The sequence below is a fragment of the Cetorhinus maximus genome, chromosome 1 (genome assembly GCF_964194155.1).
Source record: "Cetorhinus maximus chromosome 1, sCetMax3.hap1.1, whole genome shotgun sequence".
Taxonomy (NCBI): Eukaryota; Metazoa; Chordata; class Chondrichthyes; order Lamniformes; family Cetorhinidae; genus Cetorhinus; species Cetorhinus maximus.
The window spans coordinates 177,946,946-177,960,914 of NC_135879.1; the positions used below are offsets into that span (position 1 = coordinate 177,946,946).

The 13,969-nt window shown below is 44.0% G+C and overlaps 1 protein-coding gene across 1 annotated transcript in view; it reads right to left on the reverse strand.

Annotated features, from left to right (window-relative positions):
- The window catches only part of LOC144685630 (putative phospholipid-transporting ATPase IM), a 329,489-nt gene that overhangs the window by 136,681 nt on the left and 178,839 nt on the right, over positions 1–13,969 (reverse strand). The window lies entirely within an intron of this gene.

Genomic DNA, 13,969 nt, shown 5'->3' on the forward strand with positions numbered 1-13,969 from the left:
TCTTCAATGAATACTCTGCATTGGTCTTCACAATAGAAAAGGATGACATGGGTATAGACATCAGGGTGTAGGACTGTGAAATATTAGAGGAAATTAACATAAAGAGAGAGAGAGGAGGTAATAACGGGTTTGCCGGCCTTAGAAGTGGATAAATACGCAGGCCCAGATGAGATGTAGTCCAGGCTGTTGAAGGAGGCAAAGGAAGAGATATCAGAGGCCCTGGCAATAATTTTCAAATCCTCTCCGGCCAAAGGTGAGGTGCCAGAGGACTGCTAACGTTGTCCCATTATTTAAAAAGGGAGGAAGGGATAGACCAGGAAATTACTGGCCAGTCAGTCTAACCTCAGTGGTGGGGAAATTACTAGAAAGAATTCTGAGGGATAGAATATACCTACACTTGGAGAGACATGGATTAATCAAGAATAGTCAACATGGGTTTGTTAAGGGAAGGTTGTGTTTGAAAATTTGATCGAATTTTTTGAGGAGGTAACCAGGAGCGTTGATGAGGGTAATGCATTTGATCTGGTTTACATGGACTTTAGCAAGGCTTTTAATAAGGTCGCTCATGGCAGACTGGTCAAGAAACTAAGAGCGCATGGGATCCAAGGCAAAGTGGCATGTTGGATCTAAAACTGGCTGAGAGGCAGGAAGCAGAGGGTGATAGTAGAGGGATGTTTCTGTGACTGGAAGTCTGTTTCCAGTGGGATTCCACAGGGCTCAGTGCTGGGGCCCTTGCTGTTTGTGGTGTACATAAATGATTTGGACTTAAATGTAGGGGGTATGATCAAGAAGTTTGTGGGTGACATAAAAATAGTGGTAAATAGTGAGGAGGATAGCCGTAAACTGCAGAAGGTTGTTGAAGGATTTCAATGGACTGGCCAGGTGGGCAGAGCAGTAGCAAACGGAATTCAACCCGGAAAAGCGTGAGGTAATGCACTTAGGGAGGGCTAACAAGGCAAGGGATTACACTCTGAATGGTAGGACCCTAGAAAGTACTGAAAATCAAAGGGACCTTTGTGTGCATATCCACAGATCCCTGAAGGTAGCAAGGCAGGTAGATAAGGAGGTTAAGACGACATTTGGGATATTTACCTTTATTAGCCAAGGCGTAGAATACAAGAGCAGGGAGATAATGCAGGAACTGTATAAAACGCTGGTTAGGCCACAGCTGGAGTACTGCGTGCAGTTCGGGTCACCACATTATAGGAAGGATGTGATTGCACTGGAGAGGTTGCAGAGGAGATTTACCAGGATGCTGCGGGACTGGAGGGTCTGAACTATGAGGAAAGGTTGAATGAGCTTGGATTGTTTTCCTTGGAGCAGTGAAGGTTGACAGGGGGCCTGATAGAGGTGTACAAGATTATGAGGGGCAAGATAGGGTGGATGGAAGGCACTTTTTCCATTAGTAGAGGGGTCAAGGTAGAAGGCTAAGAGGGGAGTTGCAGAGAAATTTTTTCACCCAGAGGGTGGTGGAAGTCTGGAACTCACTGCCTGAAAGGCTGCTCGAGTCAGAGACTTTGTAACATTTAAGAAGTATTCAGATATTCACTTGCGCTGCCATAGCCTCCAGAGCTATGGGCCAGGCACTGGAAAATGGGATTCATGTAGTCAGGTCTTTGTTGACTGGTGTGGGCACGATGGGCCGAATGGCCTCCTTCTGTGCTGTAAACGTGCATGAGTCTATGAGCACCATCCACCAGTGCTGATATTCTAATTTTGGTGGATCCTCTCAGACGTTTAGATGGGATGGCACTGGGTGAGGAGCATGGCACAATTGTGCAGAAGGTGGTGTCAAATGCAGAGGCAGCTGCAGTCAGTTCCCTCCCGTGGAGCAAAGACAGGCACAGCCTTGCTTGGGCATATATGCAGGACTTCAGTGGTCCAAAGACCAGCAACAGCAAAAGTGCTTCCACATGTTGGAGTTCCTGAGGCAGTATGGAATCATGGGCAGAGCACATGAGCTCCTCTATGGAGAGAGAGTGGACAATCTCATGGAGATCCATATGCGGCAGCACTTGGAGTGCATGCAAGGACTATGTATTGACGTCCACAGGATGCATGCCACACTATATAGCTTGCACTAGTCAGTGGTGCAGGTGGTGCAAAAATGGCTGGCAGGGATGCCAGTTTTGCCCCAGCTGGTGTTTCTCTCCATCCATCTGAAGAGCCTGGCAAGGGTTGAGGATATGACTGAGGATGAGGGTGCTGCCCCTCACAGGGAGCCTTCAACATTCTCGGCTTCCTTGGTTTCTTTGACAGTGGAAACATCTGTGCAGCATGTCCAAGTGACGGAGGTTGGCCAGCAGTGATGCAGGTGAAGCACCTCCACGACGAGGATGACTTCCAGATGCACCTCAGCTGCAAGCCAAGTAAACAGGCTGCCCACGCCTCTTTCGAGGCCTCAGGAAGTGCATCATATAGAAATGGTCAAGCAGGAAGGACAGAGCACTGAGTGGGTCACTAGATTGTATTCTTGCTGTAACCATGCACTGTTAATATCTAAATAGTCACACTTGTAAATACATGTTTGAGACTCCTTTTACTCCTTTTGATGGCAGGACAAGAGAAGATATATGAAGTGTGAAGTAGGGCAAGGGTTCATCAAAGGTGATGGCAAATCCCGGGCCATATTAAGGACAGCACAGCAGATCACTACAATAGGCGAGACACCCTTGCAGGTGTATATTGTAGTGCGCCACCTGACTGGTCCAGGTATCAGAAATGCATCTTCAGAAGCCCGCTGGCCTTTTCAGTGGTTGTCCTACTGCTCGGGTGGTATTGGTTATTTTCTCTTAGTATCCATCTAAGGGCACTGGGGGCTGCTGTGGAGATAGAATGAAGAGTTGTGGCAGCCTGGATTGGCAGGGGATGAAAGAGTGATGACAGCAGCTGGGAAAGCAAGCGCACACATGGGAGAAGCTCTTTTTGTGGTTGCTGTCCAGCTGAATGTTGAGAGGGTGGAAGTCGTTCCTGCTGCTGCATCTCTCTGGGCAGTTTTTGGGTACATTGATGGCCACATGGGTGCAAATGATGATGTCCAGTGCCAAGGCAAATCCAGCAATGGCAGAAGACCCACTATCCTCTGTGCCTGTATGGCTGCATCTGACATGAAATGCATGTTCATCCCTGGTGAATTGTGCATCCATAACCTGTGAGGTGTAGTGGTGTGCTGCCATTTGCAAGGTGTCACGAAGATCCGCAGATGATCCTTGGAAGGAGCGAGAAGTAAAGAAGTTTAAAGTTATCTTGACTTTGATGGCTACTGGCAAAGCATGGTGACCAGTGGTGCAAAGTGTGAGGTTTTTGGCGATGAGATCACAGATGTCTGTGACCAGCTGCCTAGAGAGTCATAATCTGCTGCGGCACTGGTTCCCAGACATCTCTAGATAGCTCTGACTTCGCCAGTGTATCCTATGCTGAGGATATGGCCTCTGTGTCTTTCCTATCCCTCCTCCCTCTCCTATATGAACATACAAACTAGGAGCAGGAATAGCCACTTGCCTCTTCAAGCCTGCTCTGCCATTCAGTAAGATCATGGCTGATCTGACTGTAACCTCCCACCTATCCCCTGATAACCTTTCACCCTCTTGTTAATCAAGAATCTATCTAGCTCTGCCTTAGAAATATTCAAAGACTCTTCTTCCACTGCCTTTGGAGGAATAGAGTTCCAAAGACTCTTGACACTATGAGAGAAAAAATTTCTCCTCATCTGTCTTAAATGAGCGACCCCTTATTTTTAAACCATGACCCCTAGTTCTAGGTTCTCCCACAAGAGGAAGCATCCTCTCCACATCCACCCTGTGAAGACCTCTCGGGATCTTGAAGGTTTTGACCAAGTCATCTCTTACTCTTCTAAACTCCAGTGCATACAAGCCTAACTTGTCCAACCTTTCCTCATAAGACAACCCTCCCATTCCTGGTATTCGCTTAGTAAACTTTCTCTAAACTACTTCTAACAAATCTACATCTTTCCTTAAATAAAGAGACCGGTACTGTACATAGTACTCCAGATGTCGTCTCACCAGTTCCCTGTACAGCTGAAGCATAACTTCCCTACTTTTGTATTCAATTCCCCTCGCAATAATCAATAACATTCAATAAGCTTTCCAAATTACTTGCTTTACCTGCATACTAGCCTTCTGTGATTCATGCACCAGGACACTCAGATCCCTTTGAATCTCAGAGTTTTGCAATCTCTCACCATTTAGATAATATGCTTCTTTTTTATTCTTCTTGCCAAATTTCACATTTGCCCCCATTATACTCCATTTTCCAGGTCTTTGCCCACTCACTTAACCTATCTATATCCTTTTGTAGCCTCCTTATGTTCTCTTCACAACTGACTTTCCAACCTATCTTTGTGTAATCAGCAAACTTAGCAACCATTCCTTCGGTCCCTTCATCCAAGTCATTTATATAAATAGTAAAAAGTTGAGGCCCCAGCACTGATCCCTGATGTTAAGTTAACTGGGCTGTAGTTTCCTGCTTTCTGTCTCCCTCCCTTTTTGAATAAAGATGTTACATTTGCTATTTCCCCATCTAATGGAACCTTCCCTGAATCTAAGGAATTTTAGAAAATTAAAACCAACACATCAACGTTTTCACCAGCCACTTCTTTCAAGACCCTAGGATGGAGTTCATCAGGATCTGGGGATTTGTCAGCCCGCAGCTCCAACAATTTGCTCAATAACACTTCTCTGGTGATTGTAATTTCCCTGAGTGCCTCCCTCCCTTCCATTTACAGCTATTTCTGGGATGTTACTCATATCATCTATCGTGAAAACTGATGCAAAATATATGTTCAATTCATCTGTCATCTCCTTATTTTCCATTATTAGTTCCCCAAACTCAATTTCCATAGGATCAATGCTCGTTTTGTTAACTCTTTTCTTATTTAATTATCTATAGAAACTATTACTATCCATCTTTATAGTTCCAGCTAACTTTCTCTTGTACTCTAATTTTTCCCTCTTTATTAATCTTTTTGTCATTCTTTGCTGTTCTTTATATTCTGTCCAGTCTTCTGACCTGCCACCCAGCTATGCACAATTATAAGCTTTTTCTTTAAGATTGATACTGTCTTTAATTTTTTTAGTTAACCACGGATATCGGGTTCTCCCCTTGGAAGTTTTCTTTCTCATTGGAATGTATTTATTCTATGTATTCTGAAATATTGCCTTAAATATCCACCACTGCATCTCTTTGGACCTATCCCTCAAACTCATTTGCCAGTTCGCTCTAGCGAGCTCTGCTTTCATGCCCTCTTAATGGCCCTTATTTAAGTTTAAAATACTAGTCCTGGGCCCACTTCTCTCTTCCTCAAAATGAATATAAACTTCAAGCATATTATGATTGTTGCTACCTAGGGGTGACTTCACTGTGAGGTTATCAATTAATTTCATCTCATTGCACAGTACCAGGCCTAGAACAGCCTGCTCTCTGGTTGGCTCCAGGACGTGCTGTTCCAAGAAAGTATCTATGAACTCCTCAGCTAAGCTACCTTCACCCATCTGATTTTTCCAGGCCAACTGTGGATTAAAATCCCCCATGATCATTGTTGTACTTTTCTAACAAGCTCCCATTATCTCTTCCTTTATATTCTGTCCTACCGTATAGTTACAATTACAGCACTCCCACAGGTGACTTTTTGCCTTTATCGTTTCTCATCTCAATCCAAACTGCTTCTACATTCTGGTTCCTGAACTTAGGTCATCCCTCTCTAATGTGCTAATACTATCGTTAATTCACAGAGCCATCCCTCCACCTTTTACTAGCTACCTGTCCTTCCTAAATGTCACATACCCTTCAACATTCAGGTCCCAATCTATGTCATTCTGCTGCCATGCCTCTGTAATGGCTGTCAAGTTGTACTTATTTATTTCTATTTGCGCTCTCAGTTCATCTGTTTTGTTTCAAATGCTATGCGCATTTAGATACAGGGCCTTTAATTTAAACATAGAAACAAAGATTAAGAGGAGTACATCATTCGGTCCTTTGAGTCTGCCCTGCCATTCAATATCATGGCTGATCCTGTCTCAATGCTGTACTACCGCGCTCTCCCTAAACCCCTTGATGCCTTTAGAGCCCAGAAATCTATCTATTTCCTTCTTAAATAAATTCAGTGACTTCCCTCCACAGCCTTCTGTGATAGAGAATTCCGTAGGTCCACCACCCTCTGAGTGAAGAAGCTTCTCCTTATCTCGGTCATAAATGGTTTACCCCGTATCATGAGACTGTGATCCCTTGTTCTAGACTCCCCAGCCTACATCCCTACATCCAGTCTGTCCAGCCCCATCAGAATTTTATATGTTTCAATGAGATTCCTCTCATTCTTCTAAACTCTAGTGAATACAGGCCTAGTCGGCTCATTCTCTTCTCATACGACAATCCTTCTATCCGAGGAATCAGTCTGATGAATCTTTGCTGCACTCCCTCTATGGCAAGTATATCCTTTCTTAGGGGCCAAAACTGCACACACTACTCCAGGTGTCATCTCACCAAGGCCCTGTACAGCTGCAGGAAGACATTCTCGCTCCTGTACTCAAGTCCTCTCGCAATGAAGGCATTTGCCTTCTTAACTGTTTGCTGCACCTGCATGCTTGCTTTCAGTGACTGGTGTACAAGGACACCCAGGTCCCTTTGTACATCAACATTTCCTAATCTATCACCATTTAAACCAACCCATCTAAATCACATTGAAGCATCTAAACATTCTCCTCATCGCTCACATTCCCACCAAGTTTCGTGTCGTCAGCAAACTTGGAAATATTACATTCGGTTCCCTCATCCAAATCATTGATATATATTATGAATAGCTGGGCCCGAGCACTGATCCCTCTGGTACCCCACTAGGCACTGCCTGTCACTCCGAAAAAGACCCAGTTATTTCTACTCTGTTTCTTGTCTGCTAACCAATTCTCAATTCATGCCAATATATACCCCCGATCCCATGTGCTTTAATTTTACACACTAATCTCTTATGTGGGAATTTATCAAAAGCTTTCTGAAAATCCAAATACACCACATCTACTGGCTCTCCCTTATCTATTTTGCTAGTTACGTCCTCAAAATACTCCAGTAAGTTTGTCTAACTGATTTCCCTTTCATAAATCCATGTTGGCTTTGTCTAATTCTGTTGATATTTTCTAAGTGTCCTGTTATCACATCCTTTATAATAGATTCTAGCATTTTTCCTATTACTGAGGTTAGGCTAACCAGTTGTAATTCACTGTTGTCTCTCTCACTCCTTTTTTAAATAGTGGTGTTGCATTTGCCACCCTCCAATCTGCCAGGACTGTTCCACAATCTACAAAATTTTCGAAGATGGCAACCACTATTTCCATGGCCACCTCCTTTAGTACCCTGGGATGTAGATTATCGAGCCTTGGGGTTTTATCGGCTTCCAGTTCCATTAATTTCTCCAGCACCATTGTTTTAGTAATACTATTTTTCTTCAATTCCTCCTTCTCACTAAATCCTTCGTTCTCTAGTATTTCTGGGAAGTTCTTTGTGTCTTCCTCTGTGAATACAGAACTAAAGTAGTTGTTTAATTACACTGCCATTTCCTTGTTCTCTATTATAATTTCTCCCTTTTCGGACTGTAAGGGACCTACATTTGTCTTCACTAATCTTTTTCTTCTTATAAACTTACAGAAGCTTTTACAGTCCGCTTTTATGTTCCTTGCAAGTTTACTTTCATACTCTATTTTTCCCCTCCTTGGTCCTCCTTTGCTGAATTCTGAACTGCTCCCAATCCTCAGGCTTGCTACTTTTTCTCCAACTTTATATGATTCCTCTTTGGATCTAATACCACCTTTAATTTCTCTTGTTAGCCATGGTTGGGCCACTTTTCCTGTTGTGTTTTTGCACCAGAAAGGAATGTATAACTGTTACAATGCACACATTAGTTCCTTAAATATTAGCCATTGTCTACCCACCATCATACCTTTTAATGAAGTTCCCAATATATCTTAGCCAACTCATGCCTCATACCTTTGCAGTTTCCTTTGTCTAGGTTTAGGACCCTAGTTTCAGATTGGGCTACTTCACTTTCCATCCTAATGAAGAATTCTACCATGTTATGGTCACTGTTCCCTAAAGGACACCACACAACAAGATTATTAATTAACTCCTTCTTATTGCACAATACCAATAGCCTGTTCTCTAGTTGGGTCTTCGACAAACTGGTCTAAAAAAAAACTATCTCATACAGATTTCAGGAATTCATCCATCACAGTATTGTTCCTAATTTGCTTTGCCCAGTCTGTATGTAGATTAAAGTCACCCATAATTACTGGAGCACCTTGTTACATGCATCTTAAATTTCCTGTTTAATGCCATTCCCTACCTTATCACTAGTGTTTGGAGGCCTATAGACAACTCCCACCAATGTTTTCCGTCGCTTATTGCTTCTTAGCTCCACACAGACTGATTCTACATCTAGATTTTCTGAGCCAATATCCTCTCTCACTATTACACTGATTTCATCCTTACCTAACAATGCCACACCACCTCCTTTTCCCTTTTTCCTGTCTGTCCTAAATATTGAGTACGGTTGGATATTCAGTACCCAGCCTTGGTCACCCTGCAGCCATGTCTCTGTAATCGCAATCGTATCGTATCCGTTTATAGCTATTTACACTGTTAATTTGTTTACCTTATTGCAACTGCTCTGTGCATTCAGATACAGCGCCTTTAGATTTGTCTTTTTTAACATTTTTTGCGCTTTTTTTTGTACCAAGGCCTTATTTGCTGTTGTTACCTTATTTGCCCTTGTTTCCTCTGCCTTCCACTTTTGCTTTCTACTTTTCTGTCTTTCATTCCTATCTTTATTTCCTGCTCGTGTTTCCCCACTCAGGTTCCCATCCCCCCTGCCAATCTAGTTTAAACCCTCCTCCACAGTACTCGCAAATACCCCTTTGAGGATACTGCTCCCAGTCCTGCTGGGGTGCAACCCGTCCAGCTTGTACAGGTCCCATCTTCCCCAGAATCAGTCCCCAATCTCTCAGGAATCCAATTCCCTCCTTCCTACACCACCTTTCCAGCCACACAATCATCTATTCTATTTTCCCATTTCTGATTTTGCTACCACATGGCACAGGGAGTAATCCTGAGACTACTACCTTTGTGGTCCTGCTTTTAATTTATTTCCTAGCTCCCTATATTCTGCTTTCAGGACCTCATCCCTCTTTTTACCTCCATCATTGGTACTGATTTGGACCATGACCTCTGGCTGTTAACCCTTCCTCTTCAGAATGTCCTACAGCCGCGCAGTGACATCCTTGATCCTGGCACCAGGGAGGCAACATACAATCCTGGTATCATGTCTGCGGCCGCAGGGGACTGCCTAGTCCTTTAACTCTATTGCCCATCACCCATTCCCTTTCTGCATGTGCATTCTTTACCTGTGCTGTGACTACCTCACTGTACATGCTATCCACGAAGACCTCATCCTTGCGGATGCTCCACAGTGACTCCAGGCACAGCTTCAGCTCAGAAATGTGGATATCGAATAGCTGCAGCTGGAGACACTACAATATGGCCTTCCCATATTGCACAGGAGGAACATTCCACTTGGCCCAGCTGCCCTGTGATGACTTACCCTTAAATTACTCCTTTTACTTTTACTTCCTCTAGTTTAGAGAATATTAAGGGCAGAATAAATACTTACCAGGTCCTACTTACCGAAGTCGCTGCTTTTCTTACTGAGGAAAGGTAAACAGTGAGAGGGTCCCTCCTTTCCTCTTCACTGAACTCCCTCTCTCACCAAACTCCAACTGACAAAATGCTAATGCAGACCAAAGCAGCACTGTAGATGGCTTGCTTTTATGCTGTCTGAATCTAGTTTCCAAAAACCTGTTTAAGCCAGTTAATTAATTAACTAGCTGCAGGTGTAAGTAGAGCCTGTATAACCCCTATTTTAAAACTGGATTAAAACTAACCTTCTCCCAGCCCAAAGAGTAACTTATAGTTAGTTGCTAAATTAAATAAAGATTAGTATTTAGTTAGAAATTAACCAAAGTCCCCCTCTCACCAAACTCCAACTGAAGCACTCTAATGCAGCCCAAAGCATGTAATGTCTGACCTTATCTGCTGATTTACTCTTAGGTTTGTACTCTCTGTCCCTTCCTGTCATGTTCTGTTTATCATTTCCTATACTAGTACCTTTCTCTCTTGCCTTGTCTCAACACTTCTGTTTACCACATCTTCCAAATTTGATCCCTTGCCTCCAGTTATTAGTTTAAAGCCCTCTCCACTTCCCTAGTTTTGCGGCTCACTACAACACCAGTCTCAACGGTACAGATCTCACTTTCCCCAGTACTGGTGCCAGTGCCCCACAAACACGAACCCACTTTTCCCACGCCATTCTTTGGTCACGCATTCATCTCTCTAATCTTATTTACCCTATGCCAATTTGCACATGGCAGAGGTAATAATCCAGAGATTATTACCTTTGAGGTTCTGCTTCTGAATTTGGTGCCTAGCTCCTCAAACTGCCTACGCAGAACCCCCTTCCTTGTCCTGTCTATGTCGTTGGTACCTACATGGACCACAGCAACTGGATCCTCCCCCTCCCATTGTACTTTCCTCTCCAGCCCTGAGCAGACATCCTGAATCCTAACACCAGGCAGGCAACACAGCTGTGTGGACTCTTGCTCTTTGCTACAGAGAAAAGCGTCAACCCCCCCCCTTACTATACTCCTATTCCCACTACATTCCTTTTTGGTTCCCTCCATTTGAATGGCTTCCTGTGCCACAGTGCCATGATCTGTCAGCTCATCCACTCTGCAGCCCCCACACCCATCCAAACAAGCTGAGAGAACATCAAACCTGTTGGATAATTGAGGCTGACACTGTTGCACTCCTGCCCTCTGGGTCCCCTTACTTGCCTAAATCGCAGTCACAGCCTCCTTTCCCTGGCCACCTGCCAAATCAGAAGCCCCTATCCTCTGGGGTGTGACTGCGTCCTGGTACATAGCGTCTTGATAACTCTCCCCCTCCCTGATGTGACACAGTGTCCACAGCTCAGCCTCCAGCTCAATGACTCTTAGCCAAAGTTCCTCAAGATGCAGACACTTGCTGCAGACATGTCCTGGATCACACTGGTATCCAGGAGCTCCCACATGCGGCAACCATGACACATCACCTGTCCTGCCATCTTTCTGTGCTTGAATTAATGACTTAATTATTTTATTCAATTATTTATTTTCTTTTATGTATTTTATAAATCTTACCACAAATTCTTGTGCTATTTTGAACCTTTGCATAGAATAAACTCACCAAGACTCCTTAGGCAGCACCTTCCAAACCCACGGCCACTACCATCTAGAAGGACCAGGGCAGAAAATACATGGGAACACCACCACCTGAAAGTTCCCCTCCAAGTCACTCACCATCCTGACTTGGAAATATATCACCATTCCTTCAATGTCACTGGGTCAAAATCCTGGAACTCCCTCCTTAGCAGCACTGTCAGTGTACCTACACCACAGGGACTGCATTGGTTCACCACCACCTTCTCAAGGGCAATTAGGAATGGGCAATAAATGCTGGGCCTAGCCAATGATGCCCACATCCCATAAATAAATTTTAAAAAACTTACCAGATACTTATCAAACAGCTAGCTTCTTCCTTGTAGTAGAGCAAGAACCAATTCCTGCAGGGTGAAAAAAAATTGGCAGGAAACAAAGGGAGTACCTCCCTCGCCTCCTCACCAAACTCCCTCAGTTCACCAAACTTGTACACTCCATTCAAGTTGCACTCAGTGCTGATCGCACTGAGAATGTCTCAATTTACATGTTCTGAAACAAAGGACCTAAGCCCAGGTACAGAACAAACCAGTTTGAGCTAGTTTCTTTAATTAACTATTTCAGCTGCTGTCAATGGATAGTTTCTATCCCCCTGTTTAGGCCCTTGGATGAGACTTAGAATTTAAACAGCACTTGCAGTTAAATGTTAAATCTTTACAATATTGCATTTTTGGAAAGTGATTTAAGATTCCCTCACAAAAACAAAATTACCTGGAAAAACTCAGCAGGTCTGGCAGCATCGGCGGAGAAGAAAAGAGTTGATGTTTCGAGTCCTCACGACCCTTCAACAGAACTAAGTATAGTTAGGAGAGGGGTGAAATATAAACTGGTTTAAGGAGGGGGTGGGGGGAGAGAAGTTGAGGTGGGGGGTGGTTGTAGGGACAAGCAAGCAGTGATAGCAGCAGATAATCAAAAGATGTCACAGACAATAGGATCAAAGAGGTGTTGAAGGTGGTGATATTATCTAAGAAAATGTGCTAATTAAATGTGCTAAATAGCACATTTTCTTAGATAATATCACCACCTTCAACACCTCTTTGATCCTTTTGTCTGTGACATCTTTTGATTATCTGCTCCTATCACTGCTTGCTTGTCCCTACAACCACCCGCCCCTCAACTTCTCTCCCCTTCCCCCTTAAACCAGCTTATATTTCACCCCTCGCCTAACTATACTCAGTTCTGTTGAAGGGTCGTGAGGACTCGAAACGTCAACTCTTTTCTTCTCCGCTGATGCTGCCAGACCTGCTGAGTTTTTCCAGGTAATTTTGTTTTTGTTTTGGATTTCCAGCATCCGCAGTAGTTTTTTGTTTTTAAGATTCCTTCAACTCACCAATACTCTCACACTCTGTTGAGGTAGTGCTGGTCACATTGAGAATCCTCTGCCCACCTGATACCAGGGGCAGCTCTTTTCCTGTGGAGGATGTTGCTCCTCATCATCATTGGGGCCAAAATCTGAGAGCCATGCCTCACTGCCAGCTGCTGCCTTCCTTGTGGCCAGGTGGCCACCCAACTGTACTTGGCAGCTTTGCCCCCTTGCTCTTGTGCTCCCTTGCTCTTGTGCTCCCATGATGCCAAGAGGATGATGACCCCCTAGATTGCCCAATCAATTAACTGCTACAGTCCCTGCCACTTGCGCAGCACCAAAAACACCTGTTTGTCTATGACTGAGGCTTCCTCTGCATTGTTCATCCTTTTGTGGGGCCGAGGTAATTCCTTGGGGCAGACATACTAGTTCCCCACTTTGTAACCATCTCCCTTCACCTGGTCTGCTCCAGGCAGTGCATGCGGCTCATCTGGCACTGTGAAAACCACAATATTTATCACTAATGAGCTCTTAATGAACTCAACAACCTTAATTGGCCTTAATTAGGGATCAGGTGGGTTACTGACACCACTCTTCCCAAGCCAGTATTTTCAGGCCCTGGTTTCCCACATTCCTGCCTCTGGCAAAAACTCTGCTTCTTTTTAAGGATTCAAATTTCATTGCAGCATTATAACTGCCCTTTCTTGAGTTTAAGTTTGTACAGTGGCATGACCAGGGGAGTTAGACTGTGTTGAAACTCTGGAGGGTATAGACTATTATCATCTGCTTTATCTATAGAATCAATGCCGCTGTATTCTTTTAATTCACCTAGCAGCTTTTAAAAAATCTTTTCATTCAAATTTAATGAATCTTCACTTTTAGCATGAAGTATAGCAATCGGATCATTAAAATCAAATAATTGTCCGTACTATTTTGTCAGACTTAACCAATTCCATCATCTCATTCACCCCTCCCACGCCATCCCTTCCTCTCACGGCAGCCCGGTCCCACCATTCCATTCTCCCCACGCTATCCCTCTTATGCCATCCCCATCCCATTCCTTCCATACCATCCGCTACGCACTTTTGCCATTCCTATCTCTTCAATCAATACCATCTCATCACTCACAGATACAATCTCTACAGTCTTTGTAATTTTGTGTTTGGACTCCCCTTACTTCTGCTGTTTCTGATCTCCATTAAATCCCCCAACTCTGCTGCTGCTGCCACCAACCGCTGGCTGCTTCACATGCATCAAGAGCTCCAGTCCTCCATGTGCCTCACATAAACCAGGTACCACCCACCAAATAAAATCACTAACAGATGCACCCCTTAAACTGATCAATCAAACTAATCTA